Source organism: Pleurodeles waltl, chromosome 7 (assembly GCF_031143425.1).
Source record: "Pleurodeles waltl isolate 20211129_DDA chromosome 7, aPleWal1.hap1.20221129, whole genome shotgun sequence".
Classification (NCBI taxonomy): domain Eukaryota; kingdom Metazoa; phylum Chordata; class Amphibia; order Caudata; family Salamandridae; genus Pleurodeles; species Pleurodeles waltl.
Genome location: NC_090446.1, coordinates 1,181,163,714 through 1,181,189,249, shown reverse-complemented (window position 1 = coordinate 1,181,189,249; position 25,536 = coordinate 1,181,163,714).

Below are 25,536 nucleotides of genomic sequence, written 5' to 3'. Positions count from 1 at the left end.
CCACTTACCATATCTTTCTCAGTTGCACCCCTACCAGTTCACTGCTCCCAGCTCATCTGTTGCCTCAGTTATTGTTTCATGTAAATGTATCTTAGGAATGTCAAGATTGTAGAACTTAGGGGCATATTTATACTCCGTTTGCGCCAAATTAGCGTTGTTTTTTTCGATGCAAATTCGGCGCAAAACTAACGCCATATTTATACTTTGGCGTTAGACGCGTCTAGCGCCAAAGTAGGAGTAAAGAGCGTCATTTTTTTGCGTGAACGCCTTCCTTGCGTTAATGAGATGCAAGGTAGGCGTTCCCATCCAAAAAAATGTCTGCGACGCAAATGCGTCGTATTTATACTCCCGGGCAAAAATCACGCCCGGGAGTGGTCGGGTCAAAAAACCCCGCATTTGCTCCTCTTTTTAACGCCTGGGTCAGGGCAGGCGTTAAGGGACCTGTGGGCTGAGCCCACAGCTGCCCTCCCATGCCCCCAGGGACCCCCCCTGCCACCCTTGCCCACCCCAGGAGGACACCCAAGGATGGAGGGACCCACCCCAGGGACATTCAGGTAAGTTCAGGTAAGTATAATTTTTTTTTTTTTTATATATTTTTTTTGGCATAGGGGGGCCTGATTTGTGCCCCCCTACATGCCACAATGCCCAATGACCATGCCCAGGGGACATAAGTCCCCTGGGCATGGCCATTGGGCAAGGGGGCATGACTCCTGTCTTTACTAAGACAGGAGTCATGTAAATGGCGTCTGGGTGCCGTTAAAAATGGCGCAAATCGGGTGGAGGCGATTTTTGGCGTCAACCTGACTTGCACCATTTTTAAGACGCCCTAGCGCCATTTTTCCCATCGCCGGCGCTGCCTGGTGTACGTGTTTTTTTTCCACGTACACCAGGTAGCGCCGGTCTGCTTGCGCCGGCTAACGCCATTCAATAAATACGGCGCCCGCATGGCGCTTCAGAATGACGTTAGCCGGCGGAAATTTTTTTGACGCTAAACTGCGTTAGCGCAGTTTAGCGTCAAAAAGTATAAATACGGGCCTAAGAGTGCAGAACTGGAATGGAGAGTGAGGGAACGGAAGGTTGGTATTGTAGACTGGGGAGGCTCAGAGAGAAAGATGTACTGTGCTGTTGGAAAATAAATACACATTCATTTGGCACCAAACTGTGTGTTGGATCATTACAAGTGGCGACGAGTTGGAGAGACACCTGTTACTATCAATTTGCGCAGTACAGGAGTCATCTCCTTTGAACCCATATAAGATGTTGAATATGGTGGGACACATGTGAATCGTGAGGTATACATCATGATCTATATAATGCAAGTGATGTATTTATAGGATTTAAAGACTTATTTTAACTAAGCTGAGCTATAAAGAAAGCACAACTCTATTTAAAAAAAAAAAAATCATGAGCCGCATATAGCCGGTTTCCGTTAGGATTTCATTTTGCCGTCACGTGACAAGATTTTGTAAGGCGTGCTGCGCGACGTGCTTCGTTGGCAGTACTCCATCAAGGATCTTACAGATGCATGCAACAGACACGTGCTTCGGGAGCATTTTATACACATGCATCACAGAAAAGATATGTTATCTGGCAACGAGAAAGGAATTTACATTTGACTTTCTCGTATATACGGCAAGGGAAAAGCAATGTACTTTGACTTTATTACGCACAGTTGATGTGATCTGAGTTTTTTTGTTTCTGTTTCTCTTCTCTTCATGGGTCAGTTCCTGTTTGGTTATGACGTGGAAAGAGATACGGGATTTAAAAGCAATATAAGCAAAAATAAAGACAGAAGGGAAAAGTGAAGATATGATTTTGACACAGACTATTCAACAACGTTTACAGCAGCGCATGAGAGGAGGATTGGGATATTGATATGTTATCCAGCAGTGATTTGCACACTTGCTTTTTTGTGCAGATTAAGTTACTTCACTTGCCCAGCAGTGATGTTATTCAACAGTGATTTGCACACTTGAGTTTTTTTTGTTTTGTGCAGACTAATTTACTTCATTTATCGAGCAGTGAATTACACATTTAAAACATAATATACATACATAAAAAAAACATAATAGTTATTTCAAAAATGCAACTCCAACCTCCAGCAAAATGTTTGCAAAATAAAGGGGACCCACGTATACCATGGACTAGGTGTAAAGACAAGTTTTTAACTTACATGAAGGCTATTGATGATGATGAAATGTCACAGGAGAGAAAGAAAAATATCTTACTACATTGTTGAGGCTCAGAAGGACAAATGATTTTCTGAACTACACCACAAGTAGTGATACAGGGGCAACCTGATGGAGAAATAGATGTATTCAAGGAGGCATTACTGAGGCTGGAGAATAGATTTAAACCTACAGCAAGCATAGCGTTGAATAGATTCAAATTCTATACAACAACACAACAGTTGGAAGAGACGTTTGACGAGTTTCTCACAGCATTATGAGGATTATTTATACATTACAATTTTGGAACTATGAGAGATGAAATGTTTCATGATGAGATTATAGTGCATGTTAAAACCAGGAAAATTCAAGAACAATTGTGGGTAATGGGAGACCCCAAATTACAAGATGTAATTACCACAGCAAAACATTAGAACAGTCAGAGAAATGAAATGGACAAAGTCAGTACAAGAGTCAGATAAAATTAAAAATGTGGAATTTGAAGTAGTGGGTGCAACAGAAGGTGGTAGTTCAAGTAGTAATACGAATACCAGAGGTAATACGTTCAGTAGGAAATGGGATAGACATGATAGGATGGAAAGGGTATCATGCTATCACTGTGGAAAGATGACCTTGCAACTTCACCTCAATGTCCTGCGGTTGGGAAGGAGTGTAAGAGATGTGGTAGGATTGGGCATTTTGGGCATTTTGCTCGAGTGTGTAGAGATTTGAAGAAAATTAATAGTGTAAAAGGAAAAGTGGCCTGTATGAGTAGAGGAAGAAATTATGAAGGATGGCAAAAGTGTGACGGAAGGGAGGAAGATCACAGAGGTATGGTTTTATCACTTTAAAATTGTGATGAGGAAGTGGATGATTGTGCAACCATAAGACAATCTAAGTGTGATGTGCAGATAATGCCTCAGGGATACCTTGGACAATTGTTATGTAAGAATACTTTAATCGGAAATTTGATGGAGTTTGGAAAATAACTGATTTGAAGGCACCTGACATAATAGCTGAAAGTTTCCATGGCACAACTGTTGATGTTATTGTTTTTGTTGAGTTTGAGATAGTTTTTAAGGGAAGGTGTGCTACTCTTAAGTTGTATGTTGCAGTTAAAGGAGTTAATGTCCTTGGATGGAGAGACCAAGGGAAATTGGGAATCGTATTGAATCCAAGAAGTCGTGAACCTCTTTTGGTGATAGAGAATTGTGAGGCAAAGGAGTGGATTACATCTAGGTTTCCGAACGTTTTCACTGATAAATTGAGAAAGTTAAAAAATTACAGTCACAAGATTAGGGTTAAGGGAAATGCCAAACCTGTAGTGCAGAAACTCAGCAATGTTCCCATTAGTGTCAGAGAAGAATTTAAACAGATTTTATCCGAAATGATTAATGAGAATATAATATAAGAAATTGAGTCTTCTGAATGGGTGTCTCCGATTGTGTTGGCCCGGATATCGGACAAATCTTTGAGGTTGTGTGTGTACCTGAGAGCTGTGAATGCAAATATTATTGGGAATTGTCATCCTTTGCCCAACATAAATGAGGTAATCAGTATGTTGGAAGGTGCAAACATTTTTTCCACTTTGGATTTGAGGTCAGTGTACCATCAAATTGAGCTGACGGCAGACTCTAGATATCTCACAGGATTTATCACACCACATGTTCCAATTTAAAAGAATGCCTTTGGGGTTGGCCTCTTCAGCGTTGGTGCTTCAAAGAGTGATGTTTCAATTATTTAAGGACATGGAGAAATATGTGAAGTATTTCCAAGATGATGTTTTGATATTTTCAAAAGATGAAAAGGAACACAAAGATCATGTTAAAAATGTCTGTGAGGTGTGTGCATTGTCTTGTTGCTTTTCCCCAACAAGGTTCTTGGTTTTCTTCCTTGTCATATGACTAGCTTACAATGCTTCATTCACTTTATCTTGTTGCAGATTTTATACAGCCATTGGAGCTAAATTTTTACGACACATTTTATTGGCTAACAATTGTAATTCAGCCTGACAGACTTTGATGTTTTTACAATGTTTACTGACTGTATCAATTTGTCTTGCTGTTATGCTTTAATTAGCTCTGCTTTGAGGTTAAATAGAGAATCCAGTTCTGTGATCAACAACATTTCAGACTAAACATAATTTTTAGTATTTGTATTTATTGAATTTATTTTGCACACCTGCTGCTTTGTATTTCTGCTGGATCAACGTTTATTGAATGTTAAAAGCAAACTGAGTATTTTCTCTGGATTTATTCTTTTATTTTTTGATTTGCCTATGTGTTTTTTTTATCATTTTTCTTTTATGGTCTTTTAGGACCAAATAAAATTTCATCTGATCTGACTTCAAAGAGTCAGACTAGCAGGTTGTTTGGTAAGAATGTTATAGTTATGTTTAAATGCACAGCAGAACAGAATCATTTCTGGCCTAATGGTCAAAGTCTTGTGCTGTCACTCAGTAGGCTAAATCCTAGTATCACTTGGTAGTGTGTCTGTTTATTTCTTTAAAAATTAGCTGAAACCTGAAATAGATTCACCACAATTTGATGTAGGCCTTATGAGGTAAGAACACAAAAAACTGAAAGACCACGGTCAAGTAGATGGACTCACAAATCAAAGCCTTGCAGGCAGAAGTGGAACAACTTCAGAAACAAACAGAAGACCAAGAGGGCAGATTGTGCCGTAATAATGTAAGGATCGAAGGTCATAGAGGGCCCAAGTATGAAACTGTATCTTGAACAATGGTTCACAACAACAATCCTACAAGGCAAGCAATTTACTTTCTTTTCTGCAGAACGAGCTCACAGGATCCTTTGACGTCCGCTACCTCCGGGGGCCCCATCTCACCCTGTTGTCGCAAGAATGTTCAATTATAGGGACAGAGACCATAGCCTGCAGGTCACGTGGGCTCGGGGCCCATGGATGGTGAATAATGCAGAAGTTAACATCTTTTCTGACTAGACTATGGATGTCCAATTCAATGCTTACCTCTTTTGTCAGTAAAGAGTACCTTCGTGAACACAACTTAAAGTATGCAGTACAATTTCTGGCCACGTTAGGAATAATGCATGGAGATGTTTGCACCTTATGTGCAACTCTTGCCGGTGCCTGGAGCTGGTTTGAGTGGAAAGGAATTACTATCCCCCCCCCTTGAATTCCAAGAACTCTTCATCCACCTGGATGGAACAGAAACGTTGCAAACCTTGCAAATGATGTCACAGGTTTGGCCCCACAAAAGAACAATCAGAGATCAAAAGAGTACACGTAATCGCTGAGGTTGAAAACAGAGCAATGCCATCTTCTCCAAAGTGATCGGACGAGATCATCTCCACAACAGGACTTCTGGTACTTCCCCTCGACCTGGCTCAGAAACTGCTGAGTGTTGGCCCCTAGATTCACCTCACAGTCTTCAGGTGAGGCGACATAGTGGAGTAGGAGGGGTTGATGGCAATTTGTCTATTTATCTGGGCACACCACAGCAGGGGCAGCGGAATCACAGGTGATAGGTTCAGTACATCTGTATGGACTGAGGGCTGTGGACACCAGCCCCTTTGTTCTGTTGAGTTTGATTTGCAGGCCTACCCTTTGTGTTAAAAATGTAATCACACATGTTACTTAACCTGACTGTATAGTTGCACTACAGTGCTATTGGCTGGACACCTATTGTTGTGCCAACCTGGAATTGGGGTTTGGGAGTTGGTTGATGTCCAGTTATATTTTATATGTTTTTGTCTTATCATTAGAATGCCCTCTACGAGAAAAGGCGAGATGGTTGATCAGAGATCATGGAGAGATGGGGTGATCGTGATGGGTGGGCCTCTGCTGCTCAATTGTCATCAGAGCACACTGTCAAGTTCTCATGCCACAATTTAACAAGGACTTTCAATATTCTATCCTCATATGGAATGTAGGAGGAATGGCTGCTTACACAAAATGATACAGTGTACACCAAAATCTGTGCAGATACAAAATACATGTTGCCCTATTACAGGAGACACACTTAGCACAGTCTGATATTGAAACCACACACAAGTGCTGGTAGGGAATGCTGGTTCGGTCCACATATTAGATGCTCACGTATCTGGATAGCTCCCTGTGTCCCGATCAAAATTACTCACATCACAATAGATGCAGAGGGGCATTATACAACACTGACAAGAGTGCTAGATGGTTTCCCAGTTGCATTCATATCACTTTCTGCCCCGAATACCAATCAAGCCACCTTCCTCCACTCTATCACACCTACACTACTTCATAATGGTATGGCATCCTGCTACTGTGGAGGGGACTTCAACTTTGTTCCAGACCTCACTCTGGACCGTTCTCACCCACCGATCCCAAGAGCACATTCAGTTGCACTGACACAACACCTTAAGCACTGGGCCACACAAAGACAACTATTGGATGTGTGGTGCAGTTTCCACTCTTTCGGCAGGGAATGCTCCTTTTTCTAGTTGCTGAAAGATCTTCCTACTCAAATTGATCTTAATTATTGCAGCCCAAATGCGCTTACCTCTGTTGCGGGGAGCGGAGTACCTTGGCCGAACTATGTCTGACCGTTGTCCTCTGCAACTTTGACTGACATGGGGTCATAGCCGCTCAAGTATTCCTACCTTGCACCTTCCCACAAACGCACTATGGGATTACAGCTTTCATACTACACTGGGGGACCACATTATTGAGTACTTTCAGGGAAACAAGGGTACAGCCTCCGAACCTTGCATAGAGTGGGAAGCTTTTAAAGCGGTCCTGAGAGGACACACCATCGCAAAAACATATGGAGCCAAGCTGGCCCTTCGTAAAGGTCTACACACATTGGAGGAAGACATATGTCAATGTGAATTAAGGGTCGAACAGGACCCTACAGTCACCCCTGTGTTAGCACAGAAGCGGTCGACTCATGCGAATACCACTGTCCACATTTGTAAACTGGACTATAAGGAACATCTAGCCCACAAACACACAGAAGGAGACAAAGCCTGCAAAATGCTAGCTTGGCTGCTCAACTTTAACACATGTAGAACTCCCATTGCTACAATTCTCAGAGTGATGGGCCTAATTAGCAATACCCAGATGGACATAACTTTCACCTTTCTCACATTCTATGAAACCCTAAACACAGCATCACCTGGAGATGTAAACTCTCACAGTTCCTCGTTCCTTGATGCCATACATCTACCACAACTCCAAACCTCCAAACAGGATGACCTTGAGGCACCTCTAGATCTGTCTGAGATCTCAGCTGCGATTAAGTAAATGGCTATGGTAAGACTCCAGGGGCACACGGATGGTCAATCGAATTTTACTCAGCCTACAGCTCCATGCTGGCCCCACACTGACTGAAAACTTACAACTCCGCCTACACACAGGGCATACTACTGCAATTTTTTTATGAGGCAGTCCTGACTGTCTTGCCGAACTCAGGCAGAGACCCCCTACTAAAGACATCATATCACCCTCTTTCCCTACTAAACTCAAATTACAAGATGCTAGGGAAGGTGTTAGCTAATACACTGATTCCCATACCCCATACCATAATGCATACGGACCATAACAAGTTTATACCTGGCCGGAATACTTTTCTTAACCTACACAGATTATTCATGGTTATGGACTAGGATAAAACCACTGGCACTCACCCCTGGGTGACCGCACTGGACATAGAAAAATCATTTGACACCCTTGAGCGGGTGTACCTTCAAGCAGTCCTCACCATACTGGGCATAGGCCCTAACTTTCTGAAATGAGTGGCTCTTCTTTAGTGAACATCCTCAGGCCAGAGTGAAGACAGGTTGCACTATATCCAAACAATTCCCAATTACGAGAGGCACATGTCAGGGATGGCCACTTTCCCCAGTAATATTCACACTAGCGATGAAACCTTTTGCATGCGCACTACGTCATCGCTCGTCTGATTGGGGGTATTAATGTGGACTGTGCTGGCATAGAATATCTCTATATATGGACAATGATGCCCTGACCTACATAACGAGGCTGCAATACTCCCACAATTTATGAATGTCTTTGAGAGTTTTGACCAAGCATCTGGACTTAAAGTGAATTGGGACGAGTCCCATATAATTCCCATCACAGAGCTGACGGAGACCGAGCAGGAAGTGCTACCAGCCACCTCACTCCCTTGGACCCACACTGCCTTCAAATAGTTAGACTGCAAGTATATTGTTCGCATGATGACCTCAAACAGGGGAATTTAGGTAAATCTCTGGCCTCACTCCAATTTTGGATGTTGTTACCAGTAGAGAGAGCTGCTATACTGTTGTGGCTGCCTACCAGAATCTCTAAGGACATGCACTCTCTTCTTACAACATTAATTTGGGGTATGGGATACAGAAGAATGGCGTTGTCTAAATTATAGGCCCCTGTTGATTGCGGAGGGCTGGAGGCCCTGAACTATGAATACTATTATGCTGCCGCACAGCTTCAGTGGCCTATGCACTGAATAGATGGTCAGAATAGAATAAAACTGAGATCCTGGTTTGTGGGACCAATGTCAGCCCAAATACTAAATTGGCTATTAGGATCAGAGACTTTGCCATGCAAAAATGTGTCAATATACTAATGAAAGTGGCCAAATCCTGTTGGACAAAATACCTACAGAAGTCAAAAGGGACGCCCTCTTTTCCCCTGAACTTCCCCCTTGGGTACTGCTGCACTGTCAAGTATTGCGGGAAGTTTTAAACACTCCCATGATTGACAAACAATGGAGGCAATACACAGGGGTTCCTATGCTGATTTCCATAAACTCTAGGTTACAATACCCTCAATTCAATTTCTTATATCATACATACCTCACTTGAGAAAGACTGTTGAAAATGTACCTTAGAATGTTGGACACTTCACCCACTGCCATACACCCACCAAAATTTCATCCTTATGACATGGGATTGCCAACTAATACACAGATACTGGGACAAGGTGACATGACTCATCTCTGATACTGTGGGCACCATGATCCAGACAGACATTAAACACTGCCTATTAGGACTCACCCCCATCACAGCATCTTGTAAACCTATCAAGTTTATTGACTTGGCAATGGTGTTGGCTGAACAAAGGATTGCCATGTGTTGGAAATCCTCCACATCCCCTTCCATCCATACATGGCTCAGGGATTTGCGTACACGTAAAGTAGCCGAGCTACACATCTTACAGTTCCACAACTTGGAGACAGTACACAGCTCAAACCCCAGGCAGGCAAAGCTATTTGGAAAAAGTAGAGGCCATATCGGACGATAAACCCCCTTGAACATTATACTGATGCACAACCACCAGAAGGAGACAGGCATCCCCAACTTTAATTTATCCACATTAAGGCCTTTATTACAAGATTGGCGGCAAATGACGCCTACCGCCACGGTGACGGCCGTCAACATACCGTCGCCGTGGCTACCGACCGTCATTGGCATTATGACCGTAGCCGGAATTCCGCCAGAAGGCTGGCAGAATTCCGGCAACGGTCATGGCGGCGAACGACGGTAAGGTGGTGATGCTGCCAGCAGCAGCACCACGCCAGCAAAACACCGGCTAACGTATCACGTTCCAGGATACGGACTGGCAGTGTTTTGCTGGTGGACGCTACTGCTGGCAGCAGCGCCGTGTCCCATCTACTGCCGGAGGACCACCTGCAAGCGGTGAGTCGGGTTCTCCGACAGGAGAGGGGGTGGAGGGTTTGTGTGCAAGTGTGGGGGTGTGTGTGACTGTGTGTCAATCCATGCATGCAGGTGTAATGCATGTGTGCATGAGTGTGTGTGTGTGTACGTGCATGTTGTGTCATGTGAGTGCGTGTGTGCCTGGATGTAGGAGGCTGGCCTGGCTTATAGTGGGTACCTTGTGGTACTTACACCTTGTGCCAGGTCCCGTTTTCCCTTATTAGTAGATTAGATGTGTTCTAGCAGCTTAGGCTGATAGAGGTAGGTATAGCAGAGCAGCTTAGGCTGAACTAGGAGACATGCAAAGCTCCTACTATACCACTTATATCACTTAGCACTATATCATGAGAGAACACAATACTCAGAGTTACTAAAAATAAAGGTACTTTATTTTAGTGACAATGTGCCAAAAGTATCTCAGAGGATATACTCCCTTAGGAGGTAAGTAAATACACAAAATATACACACAAACCAAAATCAGGTAAGTAAACAGTTAGAAAAGTAGTGCAAACACTGAAGGACACAATAGAAGGCAATAGGAGCCAATAGGCCTAGGGGCAACACAAACCATATACTCCAAAAGTGGAATGCAAACCACGAATGGACCCCAGGCCTAGTGTAGTGTGTAGAGGGTCGCTGGGAGCGTAAGAAAACACTAAGGGTGTCCAAGATACCCCACCCCAAGACCCTGAAAAGTAGGAGTAAAGTTACCCTACTACCCCAGAAAAACAGTAAAGTCGAGATAGGGGATTCTGCAAAAACAACAACTGACTGCAAAGCACTGAAGACGGATTCCTGGACCTGAGGACCTGTAAAGGAAGGGGACCAAGTCCAAGAGTCTCGCAAGTGTCCAGGGGAGGCAGGAGCCCACTAATACCCGGATGAAGGTGCAAAAGGGCTGCCTCCAGGTGGAAGAAGCCAAAGATTCTGCAACAACAGAAGGAGCCAGGAACTTCTCCTTTAGTCAGAAGATGTCCCATAGCGTGCTGGAGGATGCACAGGTGTTTCCAAGCAGAAAGACCACAAACAAGCCTTGCTAGCTGCAAGAGTTGCGGTTGAAGGTTTTGGGTGCTGCCAGGGCCCAGGAAGCATCAGGAGGTCGCCCCTTGGAGGAGGAAACAGAGGGGTCGCTCAGCAACACGGAGAGCCCATGCAGAAGCAGGCAGCACCCGCAGAAGCACCTCAATAGGCATTCAAAAGATCTGAGTACAATGGTTGACTCAGCACAACAAAAGGGAGTCCCACGAAGTCGGAGTCCAACTCAGCAAGTTGGGCAATGCAGGACAGAGTACTGGGGACCTGGGCTAGGCTGTGCATGAAGGAAGTCTTGCAAAGGTGCACAGAAGCCCTAGCAGCTGCAGTTCACGCATTACACAGGATTACTGTCTGGCGTGGGGAGGCAAGGACTTACCTCGACCAAATTTGGACAGAAGGGCCACTGGACTATCAGGGACACTTGGATCCAGCTCCTGTGTTCCAGGGACCACGCTTGTCAAAATGAGAGGGGACCCAGAGGACCAGTGATGCAGAAGTTTGGTGCCTGCATTGGTACGTGGAAGATTCCGTCGACCCACAGGAGATTTCTTCTTGGCTTCCAGTCCAGGGTGAAGGCAGACAGGCCTCAGAGCATGCACAACCAGGAAACAGTCGAGAAAGCCGGTAGGATGAGGCACTACAATGTTGCTGATAGTCTTCTTGCTACTTTGTTGCGGTTTTGCAGGTGTCCTGGAGCCGTCAGCGGTCGATCCTTGGCAGAAGTCAAAGAGGTGCAGAGGAACTCTGGTGAGCTCATGCATTCGTTATCTGGTGAGATACCCACTGGAGAGACCCTAAATAGCCCTCAGAGAAGGATTGGCTACAGAGAAAGGTAAGCACCTATCAGGAGGGGTCTCTGATGTCACCTGCTGGCACTGGCCACTCAGAGCTGTCCATTGTGCCCTCACACCACTGCATCCAAGATGGCAGACGTCTGGGACACACTGGAGGAGCTCTGGGCACCTCCCCTGGGAGGTGCTGGTCAGGGGAGTGGTCACTCCCCTTTCCTTTGTCCAGTTTCACACCAGAGCAGGGCTGGGGGGATCCCTGAACTGGTGTAGACTGGCTTATGCAAGGAGGGCACCATATGTGCCCTTCAAAGCATTTCCAGAGGCCAGGAGAGGCTACTCCTCTCAGGCCCTTCACACATATTTCCAAAGGGAGAGGGTGTAACACCCTCTCTCAGAGTAAATCCTTTGTTCTGCCTTCCTGGGACTGGGCTGCCCAGGCCCCGGGGGGGCAGAAACATGTTTGAGGGTTGGCAGCATCAGTAGCTACAGAGAAAACCCTGAAAGTCTGTTTTGCAGTACCCGGGCTCTATGCTGGAGCCCTGGGGATGCATGAAATTGTCCCCCCAATACCAGAATGGAATTGGGGTGATGATTCCATGTTTCTAGACATGTTGCATGGCCATGTTCGGAGTTACCATGGTGATGCTACATATAGGTATTGACCTATATGTAGTGCACCCGTGTAATGGTATCCCCGGACTCAGAAAGTCCGGGAAAATTGCCCTGAACAATGTGGGGGCACCTTGGCTAGTGCCAGGGTGCCCCCACACTAAGTAACTTTGCACCTAACCTTCACTAAGTGAGGGTTAGACATATAAGTGACTTATAAGTTACTTAAGTGCAGTGTAAAATGGCTGTGAAATAACATGGACGTTATTTCACTCAGGCTGCAGTGGTAGTCCTGTGTAGGAATTGTCTGAGATCCCTATGGGTGGAAAAAGAAATGCTGCAGCCCATAGGGGTCTCCTCGAACCCCAATACCGTGGGTACCTAGGTACCATATACTAGGGAATTATAAGGGTGTTCCAGTGTGCCAATCAGAATTGGTAAGATTAGTCACTAGCCTCCAGTGACAATTTTAGAAGCAGAGAGAGCATAAACACTGAGGTTCTGGTTAGCAGAGCCTCAGTGATACAGTTAGGCACCACACAGGGGACACATTCAAGGCACACTTTATGAGCACTGGAGTCCTAGCAAGGAGGATCCCAGTAAAACATCGGCAAAAACAAACATACATACAGTAAAAATGGGGTAACATGCCAGGCAAGATGGTACTTTCCTACACTGAATGTATGTTTGTGAGTGTTGCTGTGAGCGTGTATGAATGTACGAATGCGTGGGTGAATATGTGTATGGGTGTGTATGTATGTGCCTGTATGTGTGTATATGTAGGGGGGAGGGTGTGGAAGGGTTCTGGAGAGGAGGCGGGGGAGACCCCTATCAGTGCCAGGGAAGGAATTCCCTGGCACTGATAGTACCTACCGCCATGGTTTTAGTGGCTGTACAGAAGCCACAGAAACCATGGTGGTGGGTGGGGTCAAAATGCCATGGGTGGTCTTGTGATGGCCGCCGGGCTGGAGACTGAAGACTGAAGTCTCCAGCCCGGCGGTCATTACCGCCATGGCCGTCGGTGTGTTAACTTGGTTTCGCTTTGGTCAAACCGCCAATGTCATAATAGTGGAGGGAGGTACCTGTTGGCAGTAATACCTCCCCTATTGCACTGACCGCCCGTGTCGAAATGGCCGCCTAAATGCCACTCCTGTATTCCATGGATTGACATAAGAAATCCTTAAGTACACAACTCTGGTACATTCACCTCAACTGCAGACATGCACACTCATCGCAACAGTAACCTGACCACACTGCGACAAGGGGTATAGCTATTCCTCTGCGAAGAACACCTTCCCCTAGTAAAAGTACAGTAATAAAAATAACTTTGTGTTAAAAAAAACAATAGAAATTTACTGAAAAAAAGCAAAGGTTACAGGGACGTTATATTTAGGAAATAGAATTTTTGAAAAAAATGGAAATTCCCTTCAAATCCAAACGTTCCAGGGACGTTATAGTTATGCTCACATTTTAAACGTACAAAACCATAGAAATTCACCTGTTATAGGTATCCGAAGTAACTATAACTCCTGCCCTAAAGTAACTATAACTTGTGACCTCGCCATGCACTGCTAATTACCACACAAATTATGGCACTCGGGACATCTTTGATAACATCATTGATAATATCAATGTAATATTTGCAGTAACATTTTTGATGAAAAAACTGTGCATGACAGGGAAATAGTTATAATTATCTTAGGACCCTGCATCAATCAGCCAGTTGTCATTCCGTCACAGGAACCAGGCCTTCCCCAGGCCCCTCAACAAGATATCCCTGTGGAAAGTTTGGTGACCTTTGACCTTTCTTCAGCCTCCAAGGAAATGCTTGGGGCTCTGCCACAGGGTGGGCCAGGGCCAAGAAGCTGCCCCAGAACACATGGAATGCTGGGAACCACCATCGCCCTTTCCTCATGAGGAAGAAGAGTATAGGGGAGTGCCATCGCACTCCCCACCATTGGAGATGAGAGGACCCCGGATCCAATCCCATGACCGTGAGAAGAGCCTGAAGAAGGGGGTTCAACATCATGCACCCCTGCCTCAACTGTGAGGAGGCCCTGGACCCCATCCGAGGATCCAATGAGGCAATGGTGGGACCTGACACCCCAGAAGGCAATAAAACTGTGACTCAAGGCTGCAAGAGTAACTGACTAAAAACGAAAGTCAATGCGGCTCTCCCCAGCTCAGTGGAAGAACTGATAATCAAATATGTACCCTCCCGGAGGAGCATCCTATGATGCTTTCAGATGCACAACGGTTTCCCCATCAAAGGTGCTTATTTTGGGTGTGTTGGTGACCCCAGGAGTGCTGGGCTACCACTAGAATGTTTTCCCAACACAGAGGGAGCTGCAGGAAGAGAGCAGCCCCATCCTGCAGCTCCCCCCACCAGAACGTTTCCAGCATCACCACCCTCAGTCTTAGGGGACTGGGAAAGGATCACCCTTCAATGGTTTGCAATGTGTTCTCATGTTTATCTTAAGCTGAAGCTTTTACTCTGCAGCTGAGGGGAGTGTTTTTCCTTTTTGGGGGGAAGTGCAAGGCTACAAGGCTATGGTTTGCACAAGGACCATGTGACTGAAGGATATGGAGTCATCCTCTAGGGGTGAGAGACTGTAATTGCAAGGCCCTTTAGGGACTGTGGTTAAAATGCATCATTTTATGCTGGATGAGATTCAAAGTGCATGGCTGCAGTGTTGTGGCCAAGGATGTGCCATGTGAAGAGTCATGTGGAAAAGCACCCCCAGGGGTGAGAGATGGTGTTACACAATTGTGACTAATCAAGTGATGACCTTTGGGGACTATGTTAAATGACCCTCATGTTTATGCTGAATGCTTCAATGTGGAATATGATGAAACTTTGCCAGCACCCTTTTTAGGTGTGGTTAGACTGCGTAGGTCATGCTGAGAGTAATCGTAACAGCACAAATCATTCCAACATGCCTATAAATGTTTCTTGTTAATGCTTTATTTGAGTAATGAGACTTACAGCCACTAGTTATCAAAGTAGATTTATTTTATTGCCAGTATTAGATGCTCTCATTCCAAGTTGTAGTCAGATATTGCATTGGAATACAAGTGAATGTTTTGCCATGTGCGTTGTTGGTTTACATCTCAATTTAGAAGAGACAAGAATGATTACACTATGTCACCCAAAAGTAATTCTATCAGCTTGTTCATATTTGTAAATTGTTGTGTAGAATTGAGTAGTGCGTGTAAAAAAAGGGCTTTTCCTTTATCAAAGAAAAAAGCACAGACTGGACAATCATTCATTCAGTGTCATTCGCGTTAACTTGTGAATGGTGATTACTAGCCCACACCACCTCCCTTGAGTAAGCCTTGGACTGCTCTGCAACACTACCCTACAAGAGTCAAGTGCTACAATGAAGTGTTTGGTTCCCAGTGGTGGATGAGTGTGGACCCATTACTTGTACTTGCCCCATGTTGCAAAGATGTCATCTAGTTTTTCAATGACTCATTCGTGAGTTCTGGATGAAAGAGCTTTGATCAAAGGAAAACCTGAGTATTTATCTACCATCACCATCAGGTGATATCCATTATCGAGTAGACCAAAGAAGTTGATGGCTATTGTCTCCCATGCATACTTAGGGATTTCTGACATGTTCAGAGTATGTTGAGTAACATTGGTAGAAAGGCAATTGAAGATATGACAAGCCTTGAGTTCTTTTTCAACCCTTTCATGTAAGTACAGCAACCAAACTACGTCTCAGGGAGCTCTTCTTTTGGCATTTATTCCACATGTTCTTTGTGAACCACTTCAAATTACCTTTTGTCGCATACTCTCCAGAATTAGGATCCTTGACCCTCGTCATATAATGGACAATTCATCTTTGACAGCTCTATGTTTTTGATATTCACCATCATTGGTAAAATGTCGGATGTATTGGTTCCATGACTGATGTGTAGTTATGGCTTTTAACTTCAGCATGTCCCTATCATGGCTCATGGCAGTGATAATCCAGACTAAGGAGGTAGGAGCTGGTGTACTTGATTTTACAATGAAATTAATGTAGGCATCAGCCATCTTGGATAGAGTAGTGTGACCTTGTATAGGCACTCTGGAAAAGTAATCAGCAGGATTCTAATCCTTTCCTGGATGATGAACAATTCTATAATGACATTCTTGCAATCGTAGTCCCCATCATTCAATGGAAGGAGCTATCTTGGCTTTTGGATTGCCAAAGATGGTCAGTAAAGCTTGATGATCAGTTACCAGCGTAACAGTCTTTCTATATATGAATGCATGGAAATGTTTTCAAGCCCATACCATGGCTAAACTTTATTTCTCAGTTTTTGAGTAAGCACATTCTGCTTGGGACAGACTTCTAGCATAGGCTACAATATGTCTTAGAGCATTTGGATGACCGCTTTGCAAGGAAAGCGCCTAAGCTGACTGGCCTAGTGTCAACAACAATCTCTGTATGAAGTTTCGGACTGAAGTATGCCATTTCAGTAGTACTGTCAATAGCTTGTTTGATTCTCTTGAAACTTCTCTCACATTTGTGTAACCATTGAAATGAAACATTTTTCTTTGTCAAATCTTGTAATGGGGCACTTATAGTGACAAAGTCTTGTATATACCTTGAACAGTAACTTGCTGTGCCAACAAATTAATGCACCATAGAAACATCTTGTGGGGGATCAGCATTTCACTTGGCATGCACTTTTTCAGGATCGTATGTTATGCCCCCATCAGAAAAGATTTAGCCAAAGAATGTTTTGTCTTGTGAACTCACACTTGTCTGCATTCAAAGTCAAACCTGCATCACTGAGTAAATGACATACTTGTGTGAGATCGCTTTCATGCTCCTTCCGTGTAGCTCCGACAACTGATATTTCATCACTATAATTAAACGCATTAACAACAGGCTGCATTATATGTCAAATGACATCTTGGAAAAGTTCTGCAGCTAAAGGCACACCAAAACTATGGGCCTCATTATGAGTTTGGTGGTCTGTCGGTAAGACTGCCGTGGTGGCAGCCGCCAAAATCATAGCACCCACTTCTCATCACTAAACATTTTCCAACACATTTCTCAATACCTCACTGTCTCTTTCACCACTACCATGTCCCCACAAAAACATCCATGTTTCACTGATGACTTGAGGGTGATGGTGGACAAAATTGTCAAAGTAGAGCCATACCTTTTTTGAGCAGAGGTCAAGCAAACATCAATAGCCTGGAAAATGAAGATGTGCAAAGGATAGTCGGCAGGATGAATTCTGTAGGCAGTTGCCCACGAACAAGGGAGGACCTCAGGAAGAGGTGGAACGACATCAGGGGGAAGGTACATTCCATTGCTGCCAGACACCAGCTGGTGGTCCGCAAGACTGGCGGTGGACCCCTCCTTCTCCCCCTCCTATCACATCATGGGAGGAGATGGTCTTGGACATCCTGCATCCTAAGGGCCTGACAAGAATAGCTGGAGAAGTAGAATCTGGTAAATCACAACACCATTCATGTCACCAAAATACTTTGTCTTCCATGCTCACTTAGAACCTTTCCCCATCTCAATACCAAAACCACCCACAACCCCTGTGTTCAAAGGTCTAAATACCCCTCTCTGGCATGCCACATGTCAACTAAACTCAACAGGGGCACCAGTGTTTGTGTATGGCATGTGAAGTACAGAGCCTGAAAGCACTACAACTCCCAGCAGGCATTGTTCCACCTTTAAGAAACCCAGAACAGTGTACTACATTTTAAAATGTCTTGCATGTGAAACTAACAATCAATGTAACCCCTCCTGAATGCACCAATGTCTTACAGGCCATGGCAATGACAGCAAATCAGTGACCCACTACCAGTACTATGACAAGCTAAACACAGTTATGGCTACGTCCCCTACCAAACTGGCCTTTGAGAAAACCTTCCTAACAATGTAATATACTCACCTGGAGGGAAGACTCTTTCAGAAACTGGATGTACTTGACGTACATCCAATAAAGAGGCCCAGGTCAAATGGTAAATCTCATACTGTGTGCCAGCTCTGTCACCATTGAGCATTGCCTAGCTGTCAGTTGAATCAACAATGCCATACACCTTGCTAGTAGAAAAAAGTACATTGTCATGTCTTTACTCAGACAAGATATGAGAGTATCAGCAGTCATCTAAACACCAACAAACTCCAAGAGTTTGGAGCACGTTGTATGCAATTTCAAATCTATGGGTTCTACATTGCTCCAACCCAGATTTGGAAGCAGCTGCCATTGTCATATCAGGGGATCAAGTAAAGATAGTGTGCCCATGTCACATAGCATGTCTAGTTGCCAAAGTTAAACATCACTTGTTGCATCACTAAAAGCAAGTTCCGCTTCTCCTACAGGTAACCTTGCCAATTTTCAACATGGAGAGGACACCAAGCACTGACACTAACTCTCTGGATTAAGGCCCCATTGAGGAAAACACCCCCAGATGTTTGGACACTGAGGACGAAGCTGGCCCATCAGGGAACCTGGTCAGTCAATAACTGTGACCCTTGCCCTGCCCACAGTGACTCCTCCCAACCCTGTTGCAACTGCATAATTTTTACAATTTTTTTTTTATTTTTTATCATGGGCAAAGACTCGCCTCCAAACCTGTGTCCCAAAGACAGTGGGGGTTATTACAACTTTGGAGGAGGTGTTAATCCGTCCCAAATTTGACGGATATACCACCAGCCGTATTACGAGTTCCATAGGATATAATGGACTCGTAATACAGCTGGTGGTATATCCGTCACTTTACCGTCACTTTTGGGACGGATTAACACCTCCTCCAAAGTTGTAATAACCCCCAGTGTCTTCCATTGTGTGCCCCTCCAGTGCTGGTACATGAGTCTCCTGTCATCAACCCTAACAATAATGGTCCTGCCACCAGTGGGAGTGGGCACACTGTGGCAGGGGCACATGTACGTGGGTGTAGGGTGTGTGAAAGGGATGGTGTGGCCCAAAGGATAGGTTCTCCAAAGGACAAAACTTCCCAGGACACTATCTCCCATGTCTTGGGAGCCTACCAACATTCCAAGGGCACAATGGGCCAGGTACTGACCATGATGGGGGAGATCTGACAGCTGCAGAGGGAAAACCACCAGGAAGACATGCATCACTGGCAGGCCCAAAATGACATACTGGCTTCCATTGCTGGGGTGCTTAGGGAAATGACTACCACCATGAGTAGGTTTTGCACCCAACACCAGGCCTCTTCCACTAGCAATGAAAAAACGGGCCCTTCAATTTCTGTGGCTGCTAGTGAAATGGAGGCCCTGTTAGGTGAAGAGAATTCCTATGAAACCCCACCCTCTGTAGCAGAAGAGCCCTTCTCAAATGGGACATCCACCCAGACATCCAGGAGGAGCAATTACCAAGACCAAACCCACTGCCAGGAAGTGAAACTCTACTTCCCCTTGTGTGGCACAGAGATACCGAGCTGACTGTTCTGAAACCTATCTCCCCTTCCATATGGTACAAGGACACTGGAGTTGTGTTTCCAAATGGTTTAGCAGCTACCCTGATGTATTCATACATACATGACTGAACCTTTCACTGTTATGTTTATGTTATTTTAGTTTCTTATCACCCATTTTGGTGTGCACTCCCCAATAAATACAACTTAACCACATATCATTTGTTAGTGTGACTTATCAACCGTATACAACTGTCATGTATGAAAGGCTTATATCACAATGTTCCTCTCTAACGTAAAACATTTAGCATGGTCATAACATGTGTACTGTATAACCAAGATACATATTGCATTGACAATGTGTTACATACATGACACAAATCACTTGTATTGTACATTCTTACATTTTTATTTGGAGAATGCCAATTGACATCTAGGGCAAGATGTAGGAAACTGTTTGCGACTCGCAAACAGCAAAAATTGCCGTTTGCGAGTCGCAAACCGGAGTTTTCTATGCAGAAAGGCATTTTGCAAGTCGGAACCGACTCGCAAAATACATCTCAGAGTCGCAAATAGGAAGGGGTGTTCCCTTCCTATTTACGAGTCGCAGTGGGATGCAATTCCATTTGTGACCGCGTATGTGGTCGCAAATGGAGTCACAGTTACCATCCACTTGGAGTGGATGGTAACCCACTCGCAAATTGGAAGGGGTCCCCATGGGACCCCTTCCCCTTTGTGAATAGACCCAAAAATATTTTTTCAGGGCAGGTAGTGCCACTACTACAAGGGACCACTACCTGCCCTGAAAAAATACCAAAACAAAAGGTTTCGGATTTTTTTTTAAGTGCAGCTCGTTTTCCTTTAAGGAAAACGGGCTACACTTGAAAAAAAAAAAAAACTGCTTTATTTAAAAGCAGTCACGAACATGGAGGTCTGCTGACTACAGCAGGCCTCCATGTTAGTGAGTGCCCATAGTCGCTATGGGGCCGCAATTTGCGATCCACCTCATTAATATTAATGAGGTGGGTCTTTGCGACCCCATAGCGACTCGCAGACAGTGTCTGAGACACCGTTCTGCATAGCAAATTGCGAGTTGCAAGTTGCGAGTCGCAATTTGCTTGGTACCTACATCTGGCCCATAGTGAAGTACTGCTGCTAACTTCAGTGTTGCAGCATATGTGTCAAACACTTCCAACTCACAGACTACTGAAATTAGGGACATGTCAAACTTTCAGTATTCCAGGAAGCAAACAGATTGGTTCAATGTATCATCAGCTAGAGCTTTATCACATCCCCATACCAGAGGTCCCAAATGACCATACCCCATGAAACAGACAGAGGTCAATACTTATGTCCCCAGTCATGGAACCTCCCATTTACCATGGTCAGGTATCTGTAAGCTTGCCGCTCACCTATGTTAGTCTCCAGACACATGACAATTGGTCTGCAAAGTGGAAACACAGTGACAGCTATGTACAAGTTAGCTCACATACCACACAAAACACTATGATATAAGAGGTACCACATTATGACATGTGTCAGAGACAAATGAACACACACATGCTATCATTTGCCCCACCTTCAATACCAAACAGGTATTTAGTCTGGAAAAGGACACTACCATTCCACTGTCCTGACAGTCTGGGCATAGAACTCACACATCACAAATCTCATGCCAGACAGTGCCTATTTTAATCCATGTTCACTTCATATGTCTTTCTGCAAGTCCCATCTGCCTGTGACACTGCCTGAAGTTAGCAGTCTGATATTGCTGCTCTGCATGATGAAGGAATCCTGGACTTCCCCAGGAAACTTAGCATAAAGTAGTAAAATGTAAAGGTCAGCCAAACAGACCACTTGGACGTTGAAGGAGAGGAAGTTTTTCCTGTTCCTATATACCTGTTCATGGGCACTTGGGGGAACCAAGGCAACATGGGTGATATCTATAGCTCCAACCACACATCGAATCTGTCCCAAAGCATAGAAAGCAGGTTTTAAATGGGGCGAATCCTCATGTTGGGGAAATCTGATTTAGCTGTCCAGGTGTTTCAACGATGCAGATAGTACAGCCTTCAAAACCACACTGAACATGAGCTAAGACATCCCTGCAGTTAGGGCCACTGTATTTTGAAAGGACCCAATGGCCAGGAAGTATAGCACTGATGTGACTTGGACTATGGGAGGTCTGTAATTGGGATTACGAATGAAAGACATCAGATCTGGCATCAACTGACGACTGAGATCCATGATTGTCTGCCTATCCAATTGGTATATTTGGATGACATATCTCTCCTCCATTGTGTGTAGGTCTGCTAGCGGAAGGTACACTAGAGGTTGTCTTGCTCTTCTCATTTCAGGATAACTATGTGGGACAACACCAGAAAGTATGTGTATGACTCAATCTATAAATCATAAGTATGATCACACCAACGTCACTGATAAAACTATATTCTGTCACATGAAACAGTGAAAAAGTTATACTCAGCACATACCTAGGTAACATTTGTCTAAATACTGTCATCAGATCCCCGTTACCCCTAGCCTGTTCTTTAAATAGAAAAACATGTCATTGACCAAATAAATGACATCAACGTACTTACTATTTGTAATATAGTTGGAACACTTATACTATGTTCAGATCATCATTACTCTGCTGACAATATGTTTCAAGTAAATAACTCGGGATACTTAATTTTCACATCCTTTACATATTACATGCACATTGCTACATGTGTGCATTAAGCCAGCCAATATCACAAATACGAAGCTTAGTCAATGTCACAACTTTCTGAACATTAACGTATATATATGAGTCACAAAATGCAGCTGCATGACCTACTGTACTGGACATCAGGAAGTGTCCTCCCTGCACCGGTGGATGCTGTCATGGTGGTAGGCGGTCACAACCACGGTGGACATTGCCATTGGAACACATTGCTGCCTTTGGTGGGCTTGGGCCAATGGCGATGTCCACCAGTGGTAATGGTCCTCTACGTGCAGACATGACCGCCATCTCATGCTTCATGCTTCACTTGACTCCTGACACTGCTGCCAGCAAGATCTCTACGACCTGAGCTGCTGTGTACTGACTTTGGGAGCAATCGTGCCACATCTGGAAGGTGTTAGGGTGCCTGGCATCTCACCAGATGAGCTGGACAAGCTTGTGGAGGATGTCCTACTCCTGTATGGACAGCTCTATGGTGCACCCCAGGAGCAGATGAGTGCACTGAAATACCAATGTATGAAATGTTGAGTCTATGATGATGTTCATGAAATGTGGTGGAATGAAGTACTGGGATGATGTCTGTGGACAGATGGAAATGCTTAGAGATGGTTGTGATCCCTGATACGTAGTAGGGAGTGTTTGATGTTTGATGTATGTATCCTGACCCACCGAAAAACTGTATACCATGATAAATGAAAGTGGTGTTTGAAATAGTTGTATACTTATGACATGTTTAAAGACATGCTTGTGGTCTGGTGTTAATTTTCTAGCTAAGACCTGGTGCTGGATATGTATGTTGTATGCCGGACTCCACTTCACACATGGCCTGTCTGCAGATGGTCATTTAACATAAAAGGGGATGTTGGAGGAAGTGTATGTATGGCTACTTGCACAAACATTTGTTTCACCCTTATTGTTTTGGGATGGTGCAGGTGGACATGACTTTTTCCTCTTGTCTGTGTCATACTTGCAGGTCACCACCCACCAGAAAAGGGTATCTAGTGTGACATTGCCAAGAAAGTGATTACCCTGGGGGTCCACAGTCGGCAGACCACCCACTTTCAGAAGCAGTGGGGGGACCTGACATGCTGGGCCCAGAAGACCGCAGAGGCCCAGCTGGAGATGTCCTCCCACGGAGGAAGGGATGCCCCTCGGACCTTGACCCCCCTAATGACCCGCATATTGGCAGTGGCCTACCCTGAGTTGGATGGGCATTTGAGGGCAGCACAGCAGCCACATGGGGGTAAGTTCTGACTTTAGCACAGTTTCAGCCCTATGACAGCTCAGTGTATGAAATGATAGAATTTAATCTGGGACAATGTGGTAAGTGCAAAAGGTCAGAGATCTCCAAGGACCACATAGATGTAAAAGCCTCAACATTGGTACACAAGTGTGCACATTCTGTTGTGTATAGTGACATATTTCTCTACTATATTATCTCTTCTGCACAAAAGCATATGACGATGCACCTGTAACTGTGTCATGTGTATAAAACTATGCTGCTATACATGCTCTGCTGGTTGCTCCCCGCCACCTACATATTCATATTCCCAATATCATGATGGTAAGTTGCTCAGGTCTTTGCCTTCTGTCCATTGCAATGCCCCTTGACCCATGTCTATGTGCAACATAGAGTATGACAAGGTTTAGTCGTACCTACTTTTCAATAAGTTTCTTGTGAGTGACAACTTCATGTGAGGCTTTGATGTCCGTCTGACATTTCACATGCAATACTTGCTAAACTTGCTCAGAGCTATTAGGAGATGAACCCAATTGGTAAGTGAGGGGTGTACATTGGCCCCTGTAATGGCTTATCTGAGTAGACATCCTACATGTTGGAAACCATGGGGGTATTGCTAGACTACCATTTCAACACATACATTGTTGTCAGAGCTCTGAATTGTAGTACCATGTCCATGTTATTTGCATGGTAAGTGGCTACACAGCTATTTCCTTAATCATTGTATTGTGGGCTTGCTAAATAGGCCAATACATCTTATGAAGAGTTACATTATTCACATATTTTTGCCAACATCATGTGTACATTGTAAGGTTCTGTCATCAATAAACATTGTAATGTATGATAGACATACTTTCTTTTGCTATATTGGATATGTTTGAATTGATTTTAGTATGGAAACCTATTGTTCACACTGAATACATTGTGGTGCAGGTGTTGTAGTTCACAATCATGTGTGGGTGGAATGGTATGTGCAGTCAGTCAGGTGGCTAGCCTCAAGGTGTTTGTATCTGTCATGGTATCCTCAGATGTGGTTTCATGTCATTGACAACTTCCAATACAGATGTAAGACTACTCATGTCTGAAGTGTGGATAGTGATGTTGCTACTTAAACATTGGGCTCTTGTTGTTACCACTCTTCATGATATCTTGTACTGTATGTGACCTGCATTTTCGTGACAGATGTCCATTATATTTAAGGAATAGTTTTGCTACCTTTGGCTCTCTGTGCGTAAATGCAATGGGCTAATTAGGCCCCTATAAGTGTGCAAGACTTTGTTTACAGGTGGAAAATGACTAAGGTGAGCAGGACAACAAAGTGTGTATCGTCTTTTCCTACATCACTACTGGTACATGTCTTAGTGACATGTATAGACTCTTTCATATTCAAATTTCGAAAAGGCCAAACATAGTGGTTGCATGCTTGCAATCCTAAATTGTGGAGGTTGTGGACTCTGTGACATGAAACGATTTTTGCTTGTATGCAACATGCTCTCTTGTGTTTGGCATATGAAAAGGTTCCTTTAATGCTAAATGACATCAGCTAATAATGTAGGTATATGTGGATTTTGTGTATGTAATATGTGGAAATAAATGTTAGCACTATTTCCCATTGCTTGGTTGTTAGTTGACTAAGTTGCTGTGAATAGGGACCCAGAATCATGTGGCCAAGTCAGGTTGCCATGGCATGGTTAGTGTGATAGTTCTACTAATATGATGGCATAGTAGGTGTGCGATAGGTGGCTTAGCTGGTGTGCGACATTGTTGTCATGTAGGGGTGTAGATATTAGCTTGTTGTCACATGATGTTTGCACTAGCCTGTTACTACCTGGGGGTGTAGTACAACTGGATGTAATGTGAATGATGTGTACAGTGTGATGTTACTGCCTGAAAGGA